Source organism: Oncorhynchus mykiss, chromosome 16 (assembly GCF_013265735.2).
Source record: "Oncorhynchus mykiss isolate Arlee chromosome 16, USDA_OmykA_1.1, whole genome shotgun sequence".
Taxonomy (NCBI): Eukaryota; Metazoa; Chordata; class Actinopteri; order Salmoniformes; family Salmonidae; genus Oncorhynchus; species Oncorhynchus mykiss.
In genome coordinates, this window is record NC_048580.1 from 35963269 (window position 1) to 35979477 (window position 16209).

General features: G+C 44.2%; 1 protein-coding gene across 7 annotated transcripts in view; it reads right to left on the reverse strand.

The window, feature by feature from the left end:
• LOC110491868 (agrin) overlaps positions 1 to 16209 on the reverse strand; it is a 519837-nt gene that overhangs the window by 489095 nt on the left and 14533 nt on the right. The window lies entirely within an intron of this gene.

Genomic DNA, 16209 nt, shown 5'->3' on the forward strand with positions numbered 1-16209 from the left:
CAGAGGGAGGGACAGAGGGAAGACAGAGGTAGGGACACTATGAGGTCCCAAAGAAGGGCACACACACATCCAAATGACAACACACCGACCCTTCAGTTTCATTAAAATAGAGGGTCAAAGAGGCTAGCTGTTGCCTCCACAAAAGCCTTGCAACAGGCCATTCTACTGACAATGTTTGTCTATGGAGATTGCATGGCAGTGTGCTCAATTTTATACACCAGTCAGCAACGGGTGTGGCTGAAATAGCCGAATCCACTCATTTGAAGGGCTGTCCACATACTTTTGTATTTATAGTGTATTTGTTGTCAGTAGACACCCCCATGAGGGTCTTTCAGTCTTTCTGTCCCTCCTAAAACCCCACCTGTTTCATTTTGGTTGTTGTCAGTGACTCTGTTAGTTCCCCCTTCTGTTCGAGCGACATGTTTGGTTCTTGCTGGGGAACGTAACACTGATCAACATAAACGTGAGAAGGGTGCAGCTGCAGCCAGGAATTCAGGGCGTTCCTGAATCTGCAGGAACCCGTCTTTATACACTGACAAAAATATAAACCCATAAACCCATAAATCAGTCAATTTAAATGAATTAATTAGGCCCTAATCTATGGATTTCTGGGAATACAGATATGCATCTGTTGGTCACGGATAACTTTTTAAAAAGGTAGGAGCGTGGATCAGAAAACCTCTCAGTATCTGGTGTGACCATCATTTGCTTCTTGCAGTGCGACATCTTCACATAGAGTTGATCAAGCTGTTGATTGTAACCTGTGGAATGTTGTCCCACTCTTCTTCAATGGCTGTGTGAAGGTGCTGGATATTGGCGGGAACTGGAACAGGCTGAAGTACAAGTCGATCCAGACTATCCCAAACATGCTCAATGGGTGACATGTCTGGTGAGTATGCAGGCAATGGAAGAACTGGTATACCCTCACCATAACACACACTGTTCACCACACCGCTCGCTCACACAATGCCATACACACTGTCTGCCATCTGCCTGGGTTAATCCGCAAAGAGACACTTCTCCAGCATGCCAGTGGCCATCGAAGGTAAGCATTTGCCCACTGAAGTTGGTTACAACGCCGAACTGCAGTCAGGTCAAGACCCTGGTGAGAACGACGAGCACGCAGAAGAGCTTCCCCGAGGTGGTTTGACAGTTTGTGCAGAAATTCTTTGGTTGTGCAAATCCACAGTTTCATCAGCTGTCCGGGTGGCTGGTCTCAGGCGATCCTGCATGCGGAAGAAGCCATATGTGGTCGTCCTGGGCTGGTGTGGTTACACATGATCTGTGGTTGTGAGGCCGATTGGACGTACTGCCAAATTCTCTAAAACGGAGGCGGCTTATGGTAGAGAACTGAACAGTCAATTCTCAGGCAACAGCTCTGGTGGACATGTCTGCAGTCAGCATGCCAATTGCACGCTCCCTCAAAACTTGAGACATCTGTGACATTGTGTTTGGACAAAACTGCACATTTTAGAGTGGCCATTTATTGTCTGTGTAATGAGTAATGAGCATGTTGTTCATCCGCTTCTTGATATGCCACACCTGGCAGACGAATGGATTATCTTGCCAAAGGACAAATTCTCACTAACAGGGATGTAAACACATTTGTGCAAAAACATTTGAGAGAAATATGTTTTTTGTGCATAGGGAACATTTCTGGGATGGTTTTCTTTTCAGCTCATGAAACATGGGACCAACACTTACATATTGCATTGATATTTTTGCTCAGTCTACTTCTATTGGTCCATTTTTTATCTATAAATCCAGTACATAGGTGGGACGCAGGGGCACTCCAGTACAGTAGATGGCGGTAATGCACCATAACGTTGGATGCCAACCCGCAGATAAACCCCACTGAAATAGAGGTGGAGGGGGCGACAACGGTAGCTAGCTATAGCTAGTAGGGCACTATTTTCCCACAGTTCTGTTAATGAAGGCGAGGACAGGTGTTCATCAGGTGGGAGAAAAGGATACTGTATGCTAGCTTAGCCAGCTAGTCCTAAGGAAGACTCTGGTACCCAGCAGCAGGTGGGAGGCGGGGGTGATGCTGCTTGCTAGCTAACTAGAAAGCTAGTTAGCACACAGTGTTGTTAGCACACGGTGTCGCCCCTGCATCCTGCCCGCTGTGTACCGGAGTCAATTTGCTGAGGCAATAGATAGAAACCGAATGAAGTTAACAAAGTTGTGGTGGCAAACAGCTTTGAAATCAGCATATTTTGCTTTGTGGTTTGCATATTATCATAGACAAAGTACCAGGGTAGTGAATTGCTGTAAGCTAGCAACTCCTGGTATCGTCTTGCATTATATTGTGTTCTAGCCTGTATGGACATTGTTTTGCAAGCAGTAATTAACAGTTTAAAACTTTCTACATTCCGTGTCGCATTATTCAAGCATGTCAACCTCTGTGCAGCATGAGTGGGGAGCTAACATGATGCTGTCCAGACTTCCAGTGCAGCATGAGTGGGGAGCTAACATGATGCTGTCCAGACTTCCAGTGCAGCATGAGTGGGGAGGTAACATGATGCTGTCCAGACTTCCAGTGCAGCATGAGTGGGGAGCTAACATGATGCTGCCCAGACTTCCAGTGCAGGCTAAGTGGGGAGCTAACATGATGCTGTCCAGACTTCCAGTGCAGCATAAGTGGGGAGCTAACATGATGCTGCCCAGACTTCCAGTGTTGGCTAAGTGGGGAGCTAACATGATGCTGCCCAGACTTCCAGTGCAGGCTAAGTTGGGAGCTAACATGATGCTGCCCAGACTTCTAGTGCAGGCTAAGTGGGGAGCTAACATGATGCTGCCCAGTCTTCCAGTGCTGGCTAAGTGGGGAGCTAACATGATGCTAGCCCAGACTTCCAGTGCAGCATGAGTGGGGAGCTAACATGATGCTGCCCAGACTTCCAGTGCTGGCTAAGTGGGGAGCTAACATGATGCTGCCCAGACTTACAGTGCAGCATGAGTGGGGAGCTAACATGATGATGCCCAGACTTCCAGTGCAGGCTAAGTGGGGAGCTAACATGATGCTGCCCAGTCTTCCAGTGCTGGCTAAGTGGGGAGCTAACATGATGCTGTCCAGACTTCCAGTGCAGCATGAGTGGGGAGCTAACATGATGCTGCCCAGACTTCCAGTGCAGGCTAAGTGGGGAGCTAACATGATGCTGCCCAGACTTCCAGTGCAGGCTAAGTGGGGAGCTAACATGATGCTGCCCAGACTTCCAGTGCAGCATGAGTGGGGAGCTAACATGATGCTGCCCAGACTTCCAGTGCAGGCTAAGTGGGGAGCTAACATGATGCTGCCCAGACTTCCAGTGCAGGCTAAGTGGGGAGCTAACATGATGCTGCCCAGACTTCCAGTGCAGGCTAAGTGGGGAGCTAACATGATGCTGCCCAGACTTCCAGTGCAGGCTAAGTGGGGAGCTAACATGATGCTGCCCAGACTTCCAGTGCAGGCTAAGTGGGGAGCTAACATGATGCTGCCCAGACTTCCAGTGCAGCATTAGTGGGGAGCTAACATGATGCTGCCCAGACTTCCAGTGCAGGCTAAGTGGGGAGCTAACATGATGCTGCCCAGACTTCCAGTGCTGGCTAAGTGGGGAGCTAACATGATGCTGCCCAGACTTACAGTGCAGCATGAGTGGGGAGCTAACATGATGATGCCCAGACTTCCAGTGCAGGCTAAGTGGGGAGCTAACATGATCCTGCCCAGTCTTCCAGTGCTGGCTAAGTGGGGAGCTAACATGATGCTGTCCAGACTTCCAGTGCAGCATGAGTGGGGAGCTAACATGATGCTGCCCAGACTTCCAGTGCAGGCTAAGTGGGGAGCTAACATGATGCTGCCCAGACTTCCAGTGCAGGCTACGTGGGGAGCTAACATGATGCTGCCCAGACTTCCAGTGCAGCATGAGTGGGGAGCTAACATGATGCTGCCCAGACTTCCAGTGCAGGCTAAGTGGGGAGCTAACATGATGCTGCCCAGACTTCCAGTGCAGGCTAAGTGGGGAGCTAACATGATGCTGCCCAGACTTCTAGTGCAGGCTAAGTGGGGAGCTAACATGATGCTGCCCAGACTTCCAGTGTTGGCTAAGTGGGGAGCTAACATGATGCTGCCCAGACTTCCAGTGCAGGCTAAGTTGGGAGCTAACATGATGCTGCCCAGACTTCTAGTGCAGGCTAAGTGGGGAGCTAACATGATGCTGCCCAGTCTTCCAGTGCTGGCTAAGTGGGGAGCTAACATGATGCTAGCCCAGACTTCCAGTGCAGCATGAGTGGGGAGCTAACATGATGCTGCCCAGACTTCCAGTGCTGGCTAAGTGGGGAGCTAACATGATGCTGCCCAGACTTACAGTGCAGCATGAGTGGGGAGCTAACATGATGATGCCCAGACTTCCAGTGCAGGCTAAGTGGGGAGCTAACATGATGCTGCCCAGTCTTCCAGTGCTGGCTAAGTGGGGAGCTAACATGATGCTGTCCAGACTTCCAGTGCAGCATGAGTGGGGAGCTAACATGATGCTGCCCAGACTTCCAGTGCAGGCTAAGTGGGGAGCTAACATGATGCTGCCCAGACTTCCAGTGCAGGCTAAGTGGGGAGCTAACATGATGCTGCCCAGACTTCCAGTGCTGGCTAAGTGGGGAGCTAACATGATGCTGCCCAGACTTACAGTGCAGCATGAGTGGGGAGCTAACATGATGATGCCCAGACTTCCAGTGCAGGCTAAGTGGGGAGCTAACATGATCCTGCCCAGTCTTCCAGTGCTGGCTAAGTGGGGAGCTAACATGATGCTGTCCAGACTTCCAGTGCAGCATGAGTGGGGAGCTAACATGATGCTGCCCAGACTTCCAGTGCAGGCTAAGTGGGGAGCTAACATGATGCTGCCCAGACTTCCAGTGCAGGCTACGTGGGGAGCTAACATGATGCTGCCCAGACTTCCAGTGCAGCATGAGTGGGGAGCTAACATGATGCTGCCCAGACTTCCAGTGCAGGCTAAGTGGGGAGCTAACATGATGCTGCCCAGACTTCCAGTGCAGGCTAAGTGGGGAGCTAACATGATGCTGCCCAGACTTCTAGTGCAGGCTAAGTGGGGAGCTAACATGATGCTGCCCAGACTTCCAGTGCAGGCTAAGTGGAGCAGGTATGGTGCTTTGCACTACAGATGGGACATTGGCTGCACTGATAAGAGTTGATCCTTGAGAGACATTTGACAGAAGTATTGAAAGTAACAAAAATTCGAAAACCACATTGTTTTTCATGTTTTTATACCGCGCAACACCAGTCGTCACTATGACAATGAACACACTATCTAATGGGAACAGCTACAATTTGGCGTTATATCATGTGCAAGTAGATTGATGACTTTAATTAGCTGATGTGGATTTTGAGACAACGGAAATTGTTCACATTTTAACTGTTTGTAATGTTCTTACATATGGCCGCGTTGTTTAGAATTGTAGTGCAGTTTGGTTGACCATCTGGTATGCAGTTGACAGGCCTTGTTCATCAGACAGGAAAAAAATGCTAATATTTGCAGGCAGCCAATCCACTTAGTCCAAGGGGACAGAAGAGCATGCAGGAAGCGGGTAGAGAAGTTCAACGTGCCGAAGAAACTGTAAAATGGTGTCCACCCCCAAATGGCTGACATTGCCATATAGTAATGTCTATGGCGAGGTTCTCCAGAGTGAGACAGGTTTGGAGTTAGCAAATGGTGAGTGAGGAGGAACGCATCGATATGAAGGGTGGGTTTGGGTACACCGCCGGCAGTAGGTTAGTCTATGATGAGTCCTTCCTTCAGGCGAACATTTTCAGAGATTCTACTTTCCCACAGAAATGCCAGGAGCCTTGTTGCAGGTGTGGAACTCAATCAGTCGTGGTTTGGCTGGGCTTCCCACACTCCTGGAGTGAAACTAAAGCAACAAAATGAGAACGAGGGCTACAGTTCAACATGATCACGCACCACATTAAGATGAGGTCTTCTGTCTGCTTTTTTAATCACTTTTTGGAAACCAAGATCAGATAACACTCGATTTTTTACAGAAACCCACTACACAGGGGGACACTGGGAGAGAGCCACTGGAGAGTTAGTAACCCCGGGAGGAGCAGTGGAGCGTCTCGCTGGCTGGTCTTGGAAAGACTTCATCTCAGTGTGGATAATAAAGGGCCCAATACGAAGCAGGGGAGCTGCTGGCCTGATTCACTCTCAAATTCTCCCTACAGCACCCCTCAGTTTCTCACTCGCACTCCCTTTCCCTCTCTCAATTCTCGCTGCTGCACCTGTTTTTCTCTTGCTCAATTCCCCCTTCATATACACTGCCATTTCCCTCTCTCGTTTCTAATTGCACCCCTCTCTTTCTCTCCATTTCTTTCAAATTTCTCCCCGCTGCACCCCTCGCTCACACTTGTCCCCCCTAATTTTCGACCCGCCTCATGTTTTCCCCACTCTGATTTTCATATAACCCTCTGTTTCTCGTTCTTTCCCCCACACTTCTCTGTACTTTCTACTCCACCTCTCATTTTGTTTTATGTCACTCTCTCTCCCTCTGTCGCATCTACCCTCACTCCCTCTTCTCTCTGTCAAGTGCTGTGCATCAGTGGACAGTCTGTGTGACTGATGGAACCATGTTGACTGCAAACAGAAGCCTGCTGCTCCATCTTCAAGTGATCAATGCACTGTGGGCTACAAGTGACTATGTTCGCATTCACCTTCAATGGGCTGTGCTTTACTTCCTAAGAACTACAGCCTATGCTATGACATATTTTAGAGATGAAAATATAATTTGTTAAAAGAGAACCAGTGTGTGTGTGTGTTTGTCACTGAGACGCCATAAGTCAGATATCTCTGTTTTCCTCTGAAAGCCATCACTTCCTTGCCATTATTGGCTAAAAACAACAGGATCGGCAACTACTGCAGCGAGCCAAATCTCTTGACTCAGGGGGGCCAGTGGGTGGGCACACACACACACACACACACACACACGCACACACACACACACACAGGATAAAGAGGGACAGAGAAAGCGAGAGAGAGAAAAATATGTAAGGAGGAACATTCCTGAGGCCTCAGAGAAAGCTGCTGTAACGCTGCAGATGGGTGCCATCTCAGGGCCTTGTCATCACACTCTCCCTATTAAGAAATTATATCGCTGCACAGTGTGCACATACTGTGCTAGACATACACACATGCACATGTGTGCTTGGCCAACACACACACTCGAGGGCAGCTCCATCGCAATTTACGATCAGAGTCTTGCTCGATGGGGTGTGACCTGTACACGTCATGAGTCATCTCGTCAAGGGCAGCATTTTCACTTTTGGATGAATAGCGTGCCCAGAGTGAACTGCCTCCTACTCTGTCCCAGATGCTAATATATGCATATTATTATTAGTATTGGATAGAAAACACTCTGAAGTTTCTAAAACTGTCTGAATGATGTCTGTGAGTATAACAGAACTCATATGGCAGGCAAAAACCTGAGAATGAATCCAAACAGCAAAACATCCAAACAGCCCCTATCGAATTCACAGTGGGATATGGGTGATTTTGCACTTCCCAAGGCTTCCACTAGATGTCAACCGTCTTTAGAACGTTGTTTCAGGCTTCTACTGTTAAGTGGGAGCGAATGAGAGCTGTTTGACTAAGGGGTCTGGCAGCAGCCTCGTTCTCAATCACGCGCATTCACATGAGAGGTATCTCTTGTTCCATTGCTTTTCTACAGACAATGGAATTCTCCGGTTGGAACATTATTGCACATTTATGATAAAAACATCCTAAAGATTGTTTCTATACTTAGTTTGACAAGTTTCTTCGACCTGTAATATAACTTTTTGAACTTTTTGTCCAACGGTCGGCTGGAACGCGCGTTTGGATTTGTTTTACGAAACGCCCTAACAAAATAAACTATTTTGACATAAATGATGGACATTATCGAACAAAACAAACATTTATTGGGGAACTGTGATTCCTGGGAGTGCATTCTGATGAAGATCATCAAAGGTAAGTGAATATTTATAATGCTATTTCTGACTAATGTTGACTGCGCAACATGGCGGATATTTATTTTGGCTGGTTTGGGCTCTGAGCGCCGTACTTAGATTATGCTTTTTCCGTAAAGTTTTTTTGAAATCTGACACAGCGGTTGCATTAAGGAGAAGAGTCTCTAAAGTTCCATGCATAACACTTGAATTTTCATCAACATTTACAATGAGCATTTCTGTGAATTCATGTGGCTCTCTGCAAAATCACAGCATGTTATTGAACTACTGAACATAACACACCAATGTAAAATTAGATTTTTCGATATAAATATGCACTTTATCGAACAAAACATACATGTATTGTGTAACATGAAGTCCTATGAGTGTCATCTGATGAAGATCATTAAAGGTTAGTGATGAATTTTTATCTCTATTTGTGATTTTTGTGACTTCTCTTTGGCTGGAAAAATGGCTGGGTTTTTCTGTGGCTTGGTGGTGACCTAACATAATAGTTTGTGGAGCTTTCACTGTAAAGTGTTTTCGAAATCAGACACTGTTGCTGGATTAACGAGAATTTTATCTTTAAAATGGTGCCTAATACTTGTATGTTTGAGAAATTTGATTCATGGGATTTCTGTTGATTTGTATTTGGCGCCCTGCAATTTCATTGGCTGTTGGTGAACAGTCCTAGACAGGTTAAATAAAGGATAGGAAGCATGAGTTTTTACTCACCAATTAACACAGTGTGATCAAACACTTGGTAACTTTGTTGTAGTCCCGATCGGGTTACCTATAAGTACAAACAGTAATGTTTTTTATTACATATATATTTGAAATTTCTCACGGTGCACATGTGTCTGTTATCTCGTGAGAATTCATTAGCACTGCAAGCTCTGGTGCCTTCTTGCTGTGGGCTCAAAACAAAAGAGAAAATCATACCTGCTTGCTCAAATTGTATAGTACCTCGTCAGTTTTTGTCATCTCAACTTTTCTGCATGTTCTCTGTAAAGTAGGCGACGGGAGTTTTGCAACTTTTTCCACCTTGGTTTAGTGTGCTAGATAACTGACATGTGGAATTGATCCATTTTGGATATTTCTCCCTATATGCAGTGCCTTGCGAAAGTATTCGGCCCCCTTGAACTTTGCGACCTTTTGCCACATTTCAGGCTTCAAACATAAAGATATAAAACTGTATTTTTTTGTGAAGAATCAACAACAAGTGGGACACAATCATGAAGTGGAACGACATTTATTGGATATTTCAAACTTTTTTAACAAATCAAAAACTGAAAAATTGGGGTGCAAAATTATTCAGCCCCTTTACTTTCAGTGCAGCAAACTCTCTCCAGAAGTTCAGTGAGGATCTCTGAATGATCCAATGTTGACCTAAATGACTAATGATGATAAATACAATCCACCTGTGTGTAATCAAGTCTCTGTATAAATGCACCTGCACTGTGATAGTCTCAGAGGTCCGTTAAAAGCGCAGAGAGCATCATGAAGAACAAGGAACACACCAGGCAGGTCCGAAATACTTTTGTGAAGAAGTTTAAAGCCGGATTTGGATACAAAAAGATTTCCCAAGCTTTAAACATCCCAAGGAGCACTGTGCAAGCGATAATATTGAAATGGAAGGAGTATCAGACCACTGCAAATCTACCAAGACCTGGCCGTCCCTCTAAACTTTCAGCTCATACAAGGAGAAGACTGATCAGAGATGCAGCCAAGAGGCCCATGATCACTCTGGATGAACTACAGAGATCTACAGCTGAGGTGGGAGACTCTGTCCATAGGACAACAATCAGTCGTATATTGCACAAATCTGGCCTTTATGGAAGAGTGGCAAGAAGAAAGCCATTTCTTAAAGATATCCATAAAAAGTGTGGTTTAAAGTTTGCCATAAGCCACCTGGGAGACACACCAAACATGTTAGAAGAAGGTGCTCTGGTCAGATGAAACAAAAATTGAACTTTTTGGCAACAATGCAAAACGTTATGTTTGGCGTAAAAGCAACACAGCTGAACACACCATCCCCACTGTCAAACATGGTGGTGGCAGCATCATGGTTTGGGCCTGCTTTTCTTCAGCGGGGACAGGGAAGATGGTTAAAATTGATGGGAAGATGGATGGAGCCAAATACAGGACCATTCTGGAAGAAAACCTGATGGAGTCTGCAAAAGACCTGAGACTGGGACGGAGATTTGTCTTCCAACAAGACAATGATCCAAAACAAAAAAGCAAAATCTACAATTGAATGGTTCAAAAATAAACATATCCAGGTGTTAGAATGGCCAAGTCCAGACCTGAATCCAACCGAGAATCTGTGGAAAGAACTGAAAACTGCTGTTCACAAATGCTCTCAATCCAACCTCACTGAGCTCGAGCTGTTTTGCAAGGAGGAATGGGAAAAAATGTCAGTCTCACGATGTGCAAAACTGATAGAGACATACCCCAAGCGACTTACAGCTGTAATCGCAGCAAAAGGTGGCGCTACAAAGTATTAACTTAAGGGGGCTGAATAATTTTGCACGCCCAATTTTTCAGTTTTTGATTTGTTAAAAAAGTTTGAAATATTCAATAAATGTCGTTCCACTTCATGATTGTGTCCCACTTGTTGTTGATTCTTCACAAAAAAATACAGTTTTATATCTTTATGTTTGAAGCCTGAAATGTGGCAAAAGGTCGCAAAGTTCAAGGGGGCCGAATACTTTCGCAAGGCACTGTAGCTAATTTGATTTCCCCGAATCTCCCTCAGCCCGGTGAAGCATCTGCCTCGCTTTGGTAGCTAACTAAGCCTGCACTCTTAAAAGGTTACAATCGGATGGGCCCCAGCCATAAATCTAAGACTCATCTCTCTCTTTGCTTTTGATCTGTGGTTTAAGTTGTGTTGTGTTAGTTGTGTTCTAGCTGGTGTCTAGTAGTTGGGCTCTAGCTTGCAGACCATAACCGTGGTGGTTGGCTAGGCTAATAGCTAGTTGGCTACACACAAATACCCCATAACGTCAAAGTGGAATTTTGTTATTCAATTTTTTTATACAAATTAATAAAGAATGAAAATATGAAATGTCTTGAATCAATAAGTATTCAAACCATTTTGTTTAAGTTTACATAATAGGCAATAGGCTGGCCAGCCATGTCCTCCATATTACAGCACAACCCAGAAAAATATTTTCCGACATGGAATTCTGATCGGTTTTATGCAATAACTAGAAAAATATCAAAGTTAGGTGTAACTTTGCATTGGGACTTCTGATGGGTATACTAAATAAAATCCATATGTTAGATGTGGTTAAGTTTATACTATACCTTTTAACAATTGTCAGCTACAAAGTTGAACAAAGTCACACACACATCTCCTTGTGATAGAACATCAGGGAGATATAAAAGTAGGCCAATCCCATTTGTTTTTGAGCATGCACTGGAGGTTGCACCTGGTTAATAGGCTGGCAGCTTTACGGCCCAGACTCAAGCCTAATTACAGGTGGACAAAGCAAGGCCCCTTGATGGGCTCTGATACAGAGGAGTCGGAGTGTGGGAAAAGCAAGCATTCCCTTCTAGATCTCCAGGAACAGATGGGACGGAGATGAGGGTAGATGGGTAGATGCTAGACCTCTAAAGAAAGCCTGGAGAACAGACAGATGGATGGGCTGCGAGGTGGATAGACACATGGACAGGCAAGAAGAGATACACACAGAAATACAGTATTTTGTGACAGACAGGCAGACATGCAGGCAATGAGCTCGAAAGAAAGAGGGGTGATGACAGCGGGACAGCTAGGGAAGAGCCTTCCTTCTCACAAAGCAGGAGCCCCAAAGACCTGATATCAGACAGCGGGTCCTGGGGCCTCATTTATAATCATTGGGTAAATTTCACACAATTTCTGCATGAGTAACTTCTGAAAAAAGTCTGCGAACTAGAGGTGTAACCGTGCATGTACCAAGCTCTGTAATGGGACCTCGGTTCAGTCTGCACACCCAAATGAATACAAAATATACAGTATATGAACAAAATAAAAACACTAGACATATAGGCTATGCCTCTTGAATAAATCTGACCTGAAAAATATTTCAGGCTATTCCATTAAAACAACTAGAACCTATACACATATTGTAATAACAATTTAAATCGTAATTGCCGCATTTCAAATGGTCCTTTTGTGAGACGCAGCTGGGAGCTAGTTACGTACGATGGTGAGTGGTGGGGATGATAAACCAGAATTAGAGGGTCCTCCATCGTTTAAATATCCAGCTTGGGAACAGTTTGGCTTCCACGTAGGTTACAATGGCGATCGACAGAGTTGTGGATAAAACGTCAACAGTATGTCGCTCAACGAAAATAGCCTACGCAGCTGCCAACACCTCAAATATTTTGATACATTTACAACGACATCAACCCAGTAGACATGAGCAAGGAAATGCAAAGAAACATCACATTGTCTCCCCTCTGCATTCAAGCACCAGGTCAAGGAAAGAGTGATAGGTAGGCTATGTTCATATTTTTTACAGCCTGGTTTATAGCTGTGGATATGGGTCAGTTTGCACTGTTCTGTGAAGGGAGTAGTACACAGCGTTGTACGAGATCTTCAGTTTCTTGGCAATTCCTCACATTGGATAGCCTTAATTTCTCAGAACAATTATAGACTGAAGAAAGTTCTTTGTTTCTGGCCATTTTGAGCCTGTAACCGAACCCACAAATGCTGATGCTCCAGATACTCAACTAGTCTAAAAGAAGGCCAGTTTTATTGCTTATTTAATCAGGACTACAGTTTTCAGCTGTGATAAAATCATTGCAAAAGGGTTTTCTAATGATCAATTAGTCTTTGAAAATAATAAACTTGGATTAGCTAACACAATGTACCATTGGAACACAGGAGTGATGGCTGCTGATAATGGGCCTCTGTAAACCTATGTAGATATTCCATTAAAAAAAATCTGCCGTTTCCAGCTATAATAGTCATTTACAACATTAATAATGTCTACACTGTATTTCTGATCAATTTGATGTCATTTTATCTTTATTTTAATATACAAAAAAAGTGCTTTTCTTTCAAAAAGGAGGACATTTCTAAGTGACCCGAAACATTTGAATGGTAGTGTACATTAAAAATATAATAATTAATATATGCCTACTGTACGATAGCTAGCAAATTAATTTGCTAAATAACGTGCCTAGCTGGAACTTCTGAAGGAACATTTTTATTTCTATAATTTCCAGAAGCTAACCAAACAAAAACATAATTACTTTTACAAGACGTGTTTGTGCAGTCATGTGCATTAGCAGCACAACTTATTTACATTTGTTTTTACTTACACTTTTATGTTACATCCATATATTGAAGTTGAGGTTTTAATTTTTGGCAGACTTTTCTTAGCGGATGTACAATGGTCGCAAATTGAATTATGGGGAGTTTCAGGCCCCAAAGTGAACATAATTTGTACACTCGCAAACTGGACTAAAAACGAGGGCTGAGGGGCTTACGTTGCAAACTTCCCTTGCTTGGCTAATCATTTAGACCACCCTCCATGATGGCGACGGGGATTCCCCCAAGGGCATAAGGCGACGAGGGTGTGTCTTTTAGGAGTTTGAACCGCAGCCAGTGTATGACTGGGAAAAATCCACTTGAACGGCCTGCCAACTGGTAATTACTAACTCCTCTATCGTTCTGACCACCCACTTCTCCCAAATGGTGACCTCTGACCTCACCGATTAAGGAAATGGCCTTTATAACAGCATTTACGGCAGTTAAATGCAACAAAACATTTATAAAAAGCAATCTTTTAATGTGGTTTATGTTTAAAAGCATGATAGTTGTATTTTTTGTTTATGGTTGATCCAGCTCGTTGGCCATTAGCCAAACTGGTATTTACGACTTCACAACTGGTAAATTCCCACCTCCCACATGGTAACAAAACACAGCATCAGAGTAGCAACGTGAGAGTCCCAACATTACAATCCTGTCACAATAGACCATGCCAGGAAAATTGTGAATGTTGGACATTGTGAATGGGATTTAATTTTCCCGCTGTAGCGAAAAGTGTCCCCAAAACTGCAATATGCACCGAACCGTGGGTTTGGTGAACCGTTACACCTCTACTGCGCATGTACAAAAATATTGAGATTTATAAACTTGGCACACACAACACTTGTGCATGTTTCCTTTTATAAATCAGACCTGTCATAAAACTGTGCGCGTGTGAACAAGCATTGTAAACCCTGCCTGGAAAACACCCATTCACCTTTTAAGTAATGTAATTTATTTAATGTAAAATGTGCAACTATTGGAATTACGCCACGGTAGTTTACTTAATTGTGATCACATTTCTGTAGAGGTGTGGTTAGAATGTTTTGATATTTTGCAGTGACTTTTTCAAACTAAACATGTATGCTGCCTGTATAATGAGTGCCTGTCTGTGCATTCTGCACGATTCCCAGCCAACATGTCCAGGTGGGCCCCACCTGGGTTTCATATGGGCATACCAACTGGGTCACACATTGGAACACACACTTGGGCTACATCATGGGTCCCACATGGGCCCTGGATCATTGTTTTATGGGCTATAAGTGGCTATCTGGTGTTATTCTTTCAGGAATTATGATCGGGACCCAGCCATGTTAACCACTTGGGTCACACACAGGCAAACCCATGTGGGCAACAACATGGGTCCCAAATGGGCCCTTTACCATGTTTTAAATAGACTGTAAATTGGGTATCAGTTGTGAATATGGTCAGGGACTATTTCTGGGACCCATTTGGGCACACCTGCAGTCACGCATGGGTATGTGGGCTACAAAATAGGTCCTACATGGGCCCTGAGTCATTTTTAAATGGGCTGTAAGTGGGCTATCTTTGTGAATATGGTCAGGGATTGCCTCCATAAAGGCTGTGCAAATATCAGAATTTCTAATTAATTTGGTAAAGTGCTTAGTGTTGAAATTAGCAGCATTCTGTTTTACAGTCTCTTGGACTCGGTGATCTAATGGTGAAAGCACGATATCATACACAATATACAAGTAGAGTAAAAACAATATAGGGGCTTCATCCCAAAAGAAATAGGACAAGATAAGCCTGATAGAGAGGCTTTCTGAACAGACACAGATGGCAGGATTTCTCCTCCAATCTATAGGATACCTTAATTGGAAAATATTGGAATTATAACTGGGCCTATACTGGATTTATTACTTTGCCCCGTGCTTCTCGAGCTTGCACTTTCTAGCATATAGCCCAGGCCTGACAATTTGATTGAGACAAATTATAGATACACTTGATCTTGAGAGCCCAGGCAAGAATCGGGATCTGCTGCAGTTTATCAGGGACGATTGAGAGGCAAAAATAACATTTACAGACTGAAGTAGAAATGAGTCTCTACCAAATTCCTCCGTAGCATCTATAGGCATATTACAAACGGTCCCTATACAGCTTCTTTGGGCATTATTGTCTAGCAGCATATACAATGCACTTCCATGAACAAATGAAGAAGCCTAGCGTGGATGACGGGTAAGCCTAGGAAGTGCTCCACTTGCTCCCATGGGAGAAACCCTGGTCACGCATTTGGCCACCTGGCACAATCACCAATTGCTTCTATTCAGTGTTATTCAACATGCAAGAGTCAACATCCTTTGATTATGCCTATTCTTGCCCTAAACAAATAACCTAGGATACTTTAGGTGTCAGTTCTGACTTGTCATTTTGTCGCTGCATAGGTTTAGTCTACAAATCCAGAGCCACTTTTACCAAAAGCCTTTAACGTTGATAAGAAGCACACACGGTCAGTTGTAAAGGCTATTTATTAGTAAGCTTAATAGAATGCTATCATTTCATCTTCAGAGCCTGATTTGTAGGCCTACACTCAGCCTGCCCAAACTGGCCATCATATCGTTCGCAAAATATACCCTACTTCGGCTCGCAAAATGATAGCCTACTATTGTTTTTGCCCATATTTATATAAAAATAAAATTGTCCGTAACTAACAAAGTATCATATATGATGTTAGGCCTATTTACACTGAACAAAAATATAAAAACACAACATGCAACAATTGGAACTATTTTACTGAGTTACAGTTCATATAAGGAATTCAGTCAATTGAAAAATTTGGCACTATTCTACAGCTTTCACATGACTGGGTAGGGGCACAGTAATGGGTGGTGGGTAGTAATGGGTAGGCCCACTCACTAGGGAGCCAGGCCCAGCCAATCAGAATGAGTTTTTCCACAAAAAAGGGCTTCATTACAGACAGATATACTCC